The sequence below is a fragment of the Eriocheir sinensis genome, chromosome 42, assembly GCF_024679095.1.
Source record: "Eriocheir sinensis breed Jianghai 21 chromosome 42, ASM2467909v1, whole genome shotgun sequence".
In the NCBI taxonomy this organism is placed as follows: Eukaryota; Metazoa; Arthropoda; class Malacostraca; order Decapoda; family Varunidae; genus Eriocheir; species Eriocheir sinensis.
The window spans coordinates 993,824-1,005,666 of NC_066550.1; positions in this window are offsets into that span (position 1 = coordinate 993,824).

Consider the following 11,843-nt stretch of genomic DNA (forward strand, 5'->3'; position numbering starts at 1 on the left):
AAAAAAAAAATACACAGACACACACAGAGGAATACAGGCATAGACAAGAAGGTCACCATGACGCAATAGTCTCGAGATGGCTTCTCTCTCTCTCTCTCTCTCTCTCTCTCTCTCTCTCTCTCTCTCTCTCTCTCTCTCTCTCTCTCTCTCTCTCTCTCTCTCTCTCTCTCTCTCTCTCTCTCTCTCTCTCTCTCTCTCTGTCTCTCTCTCTCTCTCTCTCTCTCTCTCTCCTCTCTCTCTGCTCTCTCTCTCTCTCTCTCTCTCTCTCTCTCTCTCTCTCTCTCTCTCTCTCTCTCTCTCTCTCTCTCTCTCTCTCTCTCTCTCTCTCTCTCTTGTTTACTCTCACCAAAACAATAACCGCCATAGTGATTACCGGGCCGGTGACGCGTAGTAACAACAAAAGAATAACCAACGCAAGCAGTGATACATCTTCGTCCTGTACTTACCTGTATCAATTACTATGTTCGGTACAGCGCCTGGTTTCCTCGCCTCCTCCTCCTCCTTTTTTCTTGTTTGACCTCCACCTCCTTTTTCTTCCTCATTGTATTTCCTGTATTTTTGTCTCTGCCCTTCTTTTTCTTTTCTTCCTCCTCACCTCTTTCTCCTTCTTCTACTCTAAATCGTGCCTGTCTCCACCTACACATCCATTTCCATAACTGCTCCTCTCTGCCCTCTTCACTTCTTCCCTTTCTTTCTCATCCCTTCCCACTCCTTCACCATCTATCAACATCTATCAAAGGTTTAATTGCGACATTTTTTTACAGCAAGGTAGGCAGCTCAGGGACAAATATCAATACAACAGCAAAACAAAAATCTTGCTCGGCGCTGCCCAAGCAAAAGAAAAGAGATTGAGACGCCATGAGGAAGGTCAATAACTTCAGATGGAGAGGTGTCTTGATATTCCCTCCTCTTCAAAGCGATTCAGTCGTAATTAATAACTGACTCACTCCATACTCACTCGAATGATAACGTAATAAATCCAACACAGATGGTATATATATATATATATATATATATATATATATATATATATATATATATATATATATATATATATATATATATATATATATATATATATATATATATATATATATATATATATATATACAATTTGTTTTACCATTAACTTCCGCTCTTGTTCTGGTTCTAATCTACTGTCATAATCTTAACTTTCTACCAACTAAGCTCACCCAAGAATATGAAACCACTAATTCCAGCCCAAACTACAGAAAATAATATATCCAACAAAGCTTTTTTATATAGTAATTTCTTTCATAAATTTAACTTTTGCTTGTCTTTTTGCTTGTCATGGCATATTTTAACTAACTTCTCATCCCAGAAAATAAAACAACTAATTCCAGCCAAAAAATACAGAAAGCAAAAACCGGCAGCACGTACTATAACAAAACTAATACGAGGTTTGAATAATAATAATAATAATAATAATAATAATAATAATAATAATAATAATAATAATAATAATAATAATAATAATAATAATAATAATAATAATAAAGATTAACGATACTAACATTCAATAGCACCTATCACTCTTACTCGCTCTAGTGACCACAATAAGACAGAGGAGGAAAGCAACAACAACCTAACCAACACACACCAGACAACAAAACACACCCTACCTAGCCTGTGACTTCTCTCTACCTCTCTCTCTCTCTCTCTCTCTCTCTCTCTCTCTCTCTCTCTCTCTCTCTCTCTCTCTCTCTCTCTCTCTCTCTCTCTCTCTCTCTCTCTCTCTCTCTCTCTCTCTCTCTCTCTCTCTCTCTCTCTCTCTCTCTCATTTCCCTTCTATATGACATCGTAAAACACAAATGAAAGACAAACAAAAGGTCACCCACGATGTCTGCATGGTGTGTGTGTGTGTGTGTGTGTGTGTGTGTGTGTGTGTGTGGCTTGTGTGTGTGTGTGTATGTGTGTGTGTATGTGTGTGGTGGCCTGCCTTCATCCAGTAGAAAAAAAAGAAGAAGCAAAGTTAACTATTCTTGCTGATCAAACACCTGCTCCTCTCTCTCTCTCTCTCTCTCTCTCTCTCTCTCTCTCTCTCTCTCTCTCTCTCTCTCTCTCTCTCTCTCTCTCTCTCTCTCTCTCTCTCTCTCTCTCTCTCTCTCTCTCTCTCTCTCTCTCTCTCTCTCTCTCTCTCTCTCTCTCTCTCTCTCTCTCTAACACACACATACACATACAATCACAGATATGTATACATAAACCCATTCTGCTGTCAAACACACATACTCATACATATAAACATACACACACACACACCTCATTCACCACTATCCTTACACTTCTTAAATCACCTTTATAATGCCAATGGCCGTATTTCACCCTAGGGAGCTGATCCCCTCACCCTCTCCATCGCCTGCCTCCTTCCCATCACACCTTCCTCTTACCTTCCCTCTTCCTCCCCTACTGCACGTCTCCTCTCCTGTCCCTCTTTCCTTCCTTCCTTATCTTACCTCTCTCTATATATATGATCTCTTTCTCTCTCTCCAACCCTTTGTCTCAACTAATACCCTCCCATCGTTGCCTAACTTTCCTACCTCTTCCCATTCCCCTATTTTCAAGCTCCCCTCCTTCCCGCCTCTCCATTCCCATCTACATCTTTCCTATAAATCACAGTCGCCTGATGTTCATATCCTCATCCTTTAATCCATCCTCCCTCTCCTGTAATCTGACATACAATTGCCCTCCACCCATTCCTTCCTCCCTCCCTTGTCCTTCCTAACCCTTCTCCGTCTCCCTTTATTCACAGTCAATTTCCTTCCCTTCCTCCATCCTCCCTTCGTCTTGTGCTCTCTCTTGTTGCCACTTACCTTTATATATATATATATATTTGCTCTCCAACACTCCCAGTTTTTCAGAAGTCTGTTTGAGAGAGCCAAAGAGACTGTCATCAAGGTGCCACATGTCGTCCTCATACTGCTTTACAAACTGCACTTGTCTTAATATTTTCCAACTTTCCTTCTCTTTTTCGGGTGGTGTGGGACAATCCTCCACCTGTGATCACTAATCTATGTTTTCTTTTTATTGTCCTTCTTTCAGGGTGTAGGAAGAGACACGAATTTACTCAGTGATAATAATTGGAGCAAAGAAAGAAGAAATGCTGAGGAGAAGAAAAAAAAGCGAGTAGAGAAGAGAGTGTCTAGAGCTGGAGGAAAGTGACAATCGATCACATACGGTTTCAAGATAAATCCTTTCAGTGATGAGAGGGGGGCTACACATACAAAGAGTGCATACATGATTTTTTCTTCTAAGGAAATGAATGGTGGAAGAGATGGAGGAAGAGATATAAACGGACACTACATTCCAATCCTTCTTTTTCGGTGAGTGAGGGGGCAGGGGGAGGTGGGTGCTCCATATTAAAAAGATACATGTAAATTTTTCTCTCCCAAAGCCTTGATCTCCGCAGAAGGCAACGTGTGCAGCCCAAACGTCGACTTCAGCACTTATGCCAGACAAGACCGCATACTGCACTGAATCGAAACATCATCCTCTTACTGTATTCATGCAGGGAGATGGTGGTGGGGTTGAGGGAGAAAGGAAGGGAGGGAGGAAGAGGGAAGGGAGGAGGTGGAGAGGGAGGAGGAGCAGGGGATGGGGAAGAGAGGAAAGAGAAAGCGGAAGAGGGTGATGCATAAAGTGTTGAGGAGCAGAAGAGGAAAGAGAAACGCAAGGAGGTGGAGTAAAAAGAGTGATGCGGAAGTAGAAAGAGTAAAGATGCGGAAAGAGATGTGAGGAGAGGAGAAGGAGGAAGAGGGCAGAGGGAAGGGGTGAGGTGGAAAGGGTGAGGCAGAAAGTGTTGAAGATAGTAGGAGGAAGAGAGATCAAAAGGAGAAGCAAGGAGTGATGCGAAGAAGAAAGAGTAAAGATGCCGGAGAGTAAGGAGGAGAGGATGGAGTGCAGTGATAATAAGAGGGAGGAGGGAGGAGAGGAATGGAGGGAGAGTGTGTTGAGATGGGAGGAGAGCAAGGGAGCGAGGGAAGGGAGAGGTGGATACAGAAAGAGTGGATGCCGGGGAGGGAGAAAGTAAGGGGGGATGGAGTGTGAGGAGAGGGAAGACAGGAGGAAAGGTATATGGAAAAAATAGGAGGAGGAGGGAAGGGAGGGAAAGTTAGAAGGAATTAGAGGGAGAAAGGGAGATAGAGAGGTGAGGAAAGGGGAGCAGGCAGAGTGTAGGAGAGTTGAAAAATGAAACAGAAAACAAGAACAAAATATATGGAAGGAGTATGGAAGGAAGAGATGGGAGGGATGACAGTGGTAGGTAGGAGCAGAAAGAAAAGGTGAGAAGGAAACAGGAAAGGGCAGGATGGAAAAAGATATGGCGACAGAATATATGGAGAAAAAGGAGAATATGAAAAAAGCTAAATTATAAAAAAAACAAGGAAATGAAGAACAAAAAAAACAACCAGCAAACTCATAAAAGTAAAGGAAAGAAGAAATAAAGGAATTAAATAATATATAAAAAGGAAAAAAAATATAAACAGGAATAGAAAAGCAGAGGAAATAGGCAAATTTAAAGAAAAGGAAATAAGAGGAGAGAAGACAAAGAGAAGCAAAAGAAAGGAGAAAAAGAAAAGCCTTTAAAAGGAGATAAAGAGGCTGCCGGAAGATAAATTACGAACTGTTGAAGGACAAATTAACGAAACGATTTATAAAGAAGAAAGGGAAGAGACAAAAAAGGAACAAATGGGCACAGGAAGAGAAACAAGGGAAAAAAGGAAAAAGAAAGAAAACAAATAAAATATATATAAACAGAAGATTTTGGGAATGCCAAGACACGAGAGAGAAAACATGACTTGTAATGGAAGTGAAAGTGTTGCCAGAAAACCCTGGAGGAGAAAAAAACAAATATTAAGCAAACGTGAATGTAGTGGAAAAGAAGAAGATAAAAAAGGTTTGCAAGGAAAGGAAAATCTGGAAAAATGGAAACGAATAAATAAGAGTGAGAAGGAGAAAAAAAGAGGAAAGAGACAGTGGGAAGAAGAATATAAAAAAGTTCAGGAGAAAAGGAGAAAATGAACAAGAGAAAGTAAATGCAAAGTGATTAAGGAAAGAAAAAACACAGAAACAGACGAGGTGGAGAGAGAGAGAGAGAGAGACAGGAGACAGGAGACAGGAGAGAGAGACAGAGAGAGAGAGAGAGACGGGAGGGAGGAAGTGAGACGGGGTTAAGGCTGAGGAAAAGAGGCAAAGAGGAAGTGTGAGGTGTTTACAGAAATAGGCCAAGATTTGTTCCTCGAGCTATTTGTTTCTTCCTGACATGGAAGGAAGGAGAGAGGAGAAAGGAAGGGAGGAAGGAAGGAAGGAAGGAAGGGAGGAAGGAAGGACGGAAGGAAGGAAGGAAGGAAGGAAGAAAGAGGAAGGAAGGAAGGAAGGAAGGGAGGAGGATAAGAAGAGGAAAGCCAGATCCAGTTTTCTGTATCACTTGCCTTTCTTTTTAATATCCGTGTGTGTGTGTGTGTGTGTGTGTGTGTGTGTGTGTGTGTGTGTGTGTGTGTGTGTGTGTGTGTGTGTGTGTGTGTGGTGTGTGTCTGTCATGGTAGTCATCAATCAGCGCTCATCTCTTTCCTTTCAGGTATTTTTCAATTCGTGTCATTTTTTGCTTCGTTTCATTAAAACATTTTTCGTGTCTTCTGTTCGTTTTAGCTTCGTTAGTCTCTTAGTCAAAGCAATCCAATCGGTCAGTCGTCCAGTTTGTCTGTCTGAATTTGTTTGTCTGTCTATATGAACCTTGTTTATGATTCTCGAGTTTTTTCTGCTTATCTGTCAGCGTATCTATCTGCCTGTCTGTCCTGTCTGTCTGCCTGTCTATTTGTGTATTTACCTGTATTTGTCTTTGTTTTGTTTTCTCTGTCTAATCTGTCTGTATCTGACTATCTATCTGTATTTGCCTCTCTCTCTCTCTCTCTCTCTCTCTCTCTCTCTCTCTCTCTCTCTCTCTCTCTCTCTCTCTCTCTCTCTCTCTCTCTCTCTCTCTCTCTCTCTCTCTCCTCTCTCTCTCTGTGTGTGTGTGTGCCATCAGAGGTCGTGTGCAACTGACAGGAAATGGTTTCAGGCCTTCGCTAAACTAAAACCTTGACTCTTGAGGAGCTCAAGGGCGGAGAAAAGACAGAGAAAATAAAGAAAGAAGCACTGTACAGAAGAAAAAAAATATACAACACTTCGGAGAATAAAAAGCCAAAGCAATGAAGAGAAGATACACTAAAAGGGAGAGACACTTGCACACCTTTGCTCTAAAAATAAAGAATATAATAAATAGCAAACAGAGAAGTAAATATCATGATACTTAAAGATGAAAAAGGAAAAAGGCAAAGATCACAGGAAAATAAAATACAAAGAATATGAAACACATGCAAATCTTCACCTTCCCCCTCCACTCCCCCTAAAATATAAGAAAAAAAGAAAATGAATTGCAAATAAAGAAAAAAAATGTCAGAGCAATGGCGTGGCAACAGGTAAAAAAATAAAGGTTAAAACAAAAAGAACTAAAGAAAATAAAAAATAAACTGTGCGCACCTTCACCCCTCAAATAACTTAAAGAAAAAAATAATTAACTGCTCGAGAAGGAAAACAATGACAACGTTAAAATGAAGAAGAAAAAAACTAGAGAATTCAAATTGCATTCACCGGACACCTGATGGAACAGCACAGCAAAGAAAAATGAGAAGCTAAAAAAAATCAACAAATAACTCAACCTGCATCAAACAAACACTAAACATAAAAAACGTATATACCAGAGAAAAAAAAGAAAATATAACAGTGATACAAAAGTGATGAAATAAGAGTCCAGCAGTGACTTTTAATTCAGAAAAAAATAGAGAACTTATTGAAAAAGAAAACAAGTGAGAAATACTAATGAAAACAGTTTACTGGAAGAACAAAAAAGAAAAAAGAGAATCGAAAAAGAAAAAAGAAAAAAGCACATCTTATAGGAATAAACAAAAACGAAGTTATTAGCAAAGACAGTTAGTGAAAATATAAAACCAAAGAAAAAATCAAAAGTAAAAAAATATAAAACAAAATTGAAGCCAGTTTGGTTGAACGCAATGGGAAATCGAGAGCAGCCTTCAACGCATTCACTCCACAAAAACATTACGAACATTCATCAAAAGAAAAAACACATTGAAAAACAAAAACAACAAATGGTTAAGTGGACGGCCATAAATACCAAAGACACCCCGCTAGGTTTATCAGTGGCAAATGGAAAAAGAGAAATTGAGGATTAGAGGCACAGGAGGGAAAAGGAGATAGGGAGGAGGGAGGGAGGAAGAGGGAGGAGAGGGGACTTGAAGGCCAGGCAGGTGGAGGGAAAAGGAAGATGTATAGGTAGGTGAAAGGAACAAGGAGAGAAGTAAAAGGAGAGGTGGAGGGAGAAAGCGAGGGGATATTTGTTGGAAGGCAGAGAAAGGAGAAGAAAAGAGGAAGGAGGAAGGATGGAGGTGGAGAGAGATTAAAAGAAATGGTGCCCGTACAGCCTTACAGCACTTGCAGAGGAAGCAGATAAATTAGAAGATAGAGTGAATGAGAGGAGAATATTGAGAAAGTGAGCAGGCAGAGACGAAACACAGAAGGCAGAGAAGTAGAGTTAGGGCTGGATAGTTGGATTTACTGACCACACAGTTCGGTTGGCATACAGAAGAATCTTAGTATGATAACAACTCTAGCACATATTAACAAACGTAGTATTGTACATAAACCATTAATGTTCCATAATTTCTGCCAACCATAAAAACTGATGGATGCAATTACACACCTAAAGGATGGAGGAAACACAATAAACTGGAAGGACGAGCAAAGCAACAAATCAAAGAGAAGAAAAGAAGCTGTCCACTACTATAAACTCAAGCAGACCAGGAGATAACGATAGAGAGAGAGGAAGATATTAAAGAGATTAAACGGAAGGAACAGACAGATACGGCAGTTTTTTTAGAAACACAGGAAGGAGGGATGGAAGTAAATAGAGACTGAAACGATAGACAGGGAGGAGGCAGAGGAAGTTGGGTGTAACTGAACATTTGTGGAGGGAGCAGCGTGGGTAAACCACAGAGTTATATACCTAAGAGCGCTTGCAGGTCAGACATTCAGGTGCGGCAACCAGGTACCTCATGCGCCATGCTTTGAGCCCAGATCCAGCCAACTCTGTGCTCCAACCGGCAACTTCAAAGTGGAGGTAAGTGGTAGAGTGGTAATGGTGGTGGTGGTGGTGAGTGATGGTGGTGGTGGTGGTGCTGTAGTGGTGGTGGTGGTGCTGTAGTGGTGGTGATGGTGGTGCTATGGTGGTGTGGTGATAGGTGGTGTGGTGATGGTGGTGGAGGAGGTTGGTTGAAGACAGAGAGAGAGTGTTTATACTCTCTCATAACTCAGGACAGCCACCACCACTCACCTACAACCTACGATCACGTGCCATACGCACAGCCACCACGATCCGTACCACCACCACCACCACCGATCGCATTCTACCATCACCACCACGATCGTGCCACCACTACGATCACGACCACCACAACCACCACGATCGTGACACCATCACAACCACCACGATCACGTCTTACACCACCACGATCGTGCCACCACCACGATCACGTGCCACCACCACCATCATCACTTACCACCACCACCCACGATCACGTTACCACCACCACCACCACACCACGATCACGTTACCACCTACCACCACCACCACCATCACATTACCACCACCGACCACGTACCATATCATACCACCACCACCACCATACGATCACGTACCACCATATACCACCACGATCATTGCCACCACCACCACGTACCATACCACCACCACTGATTACATTATATATATACACACCACCACCACGATCACGTACCGCCATACCACCACCACCACCACGATCACGTACCACCACCACCACCACCACTTAAATCACGTTACCATACCACCTGCGATCGTCCACCATACCGACCCTTACGATCACGTATACCCACCACCACCACCACCACGATCACGTACTGCACCACCATAGATCACGTACCACCCATCACGTCTACCGCCATTACCACCTACCGATCACGTACCTACCCACCACCACCATACCACCACCACGATCGTACCACCATACTTACCACCACTATCACGTACCACCATCACCACCACCACCACCACCACGATCACGTGCCACCACCACCTGCGTCGTACCACCACCATCACCACGATCACGTACCACCACCACCACGATCACGTACCACCACCACCACCACCTGTCACGTGCCACCATCACCACCACCTACCGCTATCACGTACCACCATCACCATCGTGCCACCACCACCACCACTATCACGTACCTACCACCACCACCACTATCACGTTACCTGCCCTTATCTTCTCTGTCCAGCCTCACACAGGAACGCCAGGGAGAGGAAGGAATAGATGAACTCAGGCTCCTTTTCTCTCCCTCTCTGCTTACTTATTCTTTCTCCTCACCTCTCCTGCTCCTCATCTTCTCCTCCTCCTTTCTCCTCTCACCCCAAAACAGGAATACGTATAGATGAACTCAGAGCTCCTTTGTCTCCTCACCTTAAACAGTAATATCCACTTCACCTCATATCCTCACCTCCTGCTCCTTACCTTCTCTCTTACCTTTTCCCTTCTTCTCCTCATCTCCTTTTCCCCTATTTCACTCACGAACAGAAAGATAGGTGAACTCCAACCTCCTTTCTCCTCCTCCTCACATTCATCTCCTGTTTACTACCTCATCTCCCTCACCCAAGACCATGCCAATATTTTGACAGAATATTTTGAACTGACTAAATTAGTTTTTCTCGCTTAACATGTCGGAGATCTCATGTACTACCAGGTAATGAAGCTTATTTTTGTGAACAAACAAACAGCGTCAGTAAGATATTTAAATGCCCTTTCTGTTCCATCATAGCCTGACTCCCTTGCCAACACTCATGGTATGACTCAGAGATGTGGAGGTGCCACCAAGACCTAATGAATCTCTTCATTCAAAGTTTGGATCTAGTGCCTGAAAGTCAGTTGACCTCTCAAGGGTTCGTTCCTGGTACAACATCCAGCACTTAGTTAGCAACTTTGGATATACAGAAGGAAGTATCAAATGCTTCTCCTCAGGACCAAACAAGATTACAAGAATCTCTGCAGTGGCTGGATAAAGGAAAGAGCCAGGCAGAACACTAAGGCAAGAAAAGCGAAGAGAAGATGGATGAGGGAAGTTGTGTATATGACACCCTCACCTTGGAGTAGTAATAGTTTTTAGATGCCTTCTCCTTCTCCAGTAGTGAACAAGGTACAATCATATGTGAATGTTTCATACCAGTCAAATAAATACAAATAGCAAGACACACAGGAAATGGAAAAAATCTTTAGGAGCCAAACTCTCAAAGAAATTAGTTTTACACTTCAAAAATTTTAGAAATCTCAAAATATCTGACAGTCTATTAGCAGGTATCAATAAGGCTTCTAAAACAAATGGCAATTTTCTCATTTTTAAACTTTTGCAAATGTAAAATGAAAACAGGAAAAAGTGAAGAAAATTAATAGTGAAAAAGAAATTGTATTTTTTCGAAAACAACACAAAAAAAAAAATCTAAAAGATTTTCAAAAATGATAGATATAAGTTTATATATTTCTTTTCAAATTAACTTAAAATTAAGTTTGAATAAAAATAAAAATGTTTTGTTCAGTCTCCCCTACACATTCACCCAAATTTCACGAAATTCACAAAATGTCGCCCATTTACCAACAAACAACATACTATTTCAAAGCCATAGGACGTACCGTAGGCCCAGGAGCTACCCCAGGCCCCTTAGAATGGGTAAATCAGTCCTTCCTCTCCTCCTCTCTATTCTTGTCCCAGGCTGCCTGACGCCGCAGGTGAGGTTGGCCAGGATGCCCACAGGTATGGTGACCTCGACGGACATGATGAGGCAGAATGGGAGAGGTGGGACACAGCGATCCGCCTCCAGGTTCTGTGGGCGGCACCTGGGAGGGAGGGGGGGAGGGGTTGGTTTGGTGTGGGAGGGAGCGGTGTGATGGAGGGGGAGGGGAAGAAGGGAGGAGGAAGGGGGTGTGGTGTTAGTTTGGTGTGGGAGGCAGCGGTGTGATGGAGGGAGGAGGAGGGAATACAAGGAGGAGGAAGGGGGGTGAAATGAGGCAGTGGTTGGTGTGAGGCAGCAGTGTGATGGAGGGGGAGGAGGAGAATAATGGCTAAATGTACGGAAATTAGGGTAGTGGAAATTAGGGGGACTGGAAGTGGGGGTTGGGGGAATCAGCAGGGGTTGCAGAGTGGGGGTAGTGGAGTGGGGGACTGAAGTGGGGTTTGGGGGGTCAGCAGGGGTTACGGAGGGTATCAGACCCCCACATATATTTCCTTTCACCCCCACCCTACCCCGCCCTTACACCCCCAAAAAAATAAAAATAAAAAATTCCTCTTCACATGCCTAACCCCCCCTCCCCCTATCCAGTCCTAGCGTACAGGAAGCAGGGGGGGTGACAGAATGGGGAGTAGACAGTCAGAGGCCGTCAGCAGAGTGACGGAAGTGGGGGCATGCACAAAGTGAGGGTGCTATTGTTGTTGTTGTTGTTGTTGTTCTTGTTGTATACACACACACACACAAAACACACACACACAAACACACACACACACATATTCTGTACTATATAAGCATCATGCTGTAGTACCATCATTAATGAGAGTTTCCACTTATATTTAGACATATTTCAGAAGACCTTCTCGATATTTTTTCCAATATCCTGCATGCATAATAGCTGCAGATATATTCTGAAAATCGGAACTTGTGCAGCAACATTCTGAAGTATCATGAAAAG